This window comes from Sinocyclocheilus anshuiensis, unplaced genomic scaffold (assembly GCF_001515605.1).
Source record: "Sinocyclocheilus anshuiensis isolate Anshui unplaced genomic scaffold, SAMN03320099.WGS_v1.1 scaffold326, whole genome shotgun sequence".
Lineage (NCBI taxonomy): Eukaryota > Metazoa > Chordata > Actinopteri > Cypriniformes > Cyprinidae > Sinocyclocheilus > Sinocyclocheilus anshuiensis.
Genome location: NW_015546098.1, coordinates 1,599,597 through 1,599,924, shown reverse-complemented (window position 1 = coordinate 1,599,924; position 328 = coordinate 1,599,597). Strand labels below are relative to the sequence as shown.

Below are 328 nucleotides of genomic sequence, written 5' to 3'. Positions count from 1 at the left end.
AGCATATTAGAATGATTTCTGAAGATCATGTGACACTGAAGACTGGAGTAATGATGCTGAAAATTCAGCTTTATGTCACAGGAATAAATTACAGTTTAACAGATATTCACAGAGAAAACAGCTGTTTTAAATTCTACAAATATTTCACTGTTTTTAACGCATTTTTGATCAAATAAACAGCCTTGATGAGCAGAAGAGACGTATTGCAACATTAAAAAAAAAAGAATCATACCAATGACCCCCACACGCACTCACACACACACACTCACTCGCACGCACGCGCACGCACTCACAAACGCACGCACGCACGCACACACTCACTCACTCA

At 39.3% G+C, this 328-nt stretch overlaps 1 protein-coding gene across 1 annotated transcript in view; it reads right to left on the bottom strand.

Annotated features, from left to right (window-relative positions):
* The window catches only part of LOC107700269 (general vesicular transport factor p115-like), a 20,387-nt gene that overhangs the window by 2,970 nt on the left and 17,089 nt on the right, over window positions 1-328 (bottom strand). The gene's annotated exons all lie outside the window — the stretch shown is intronic.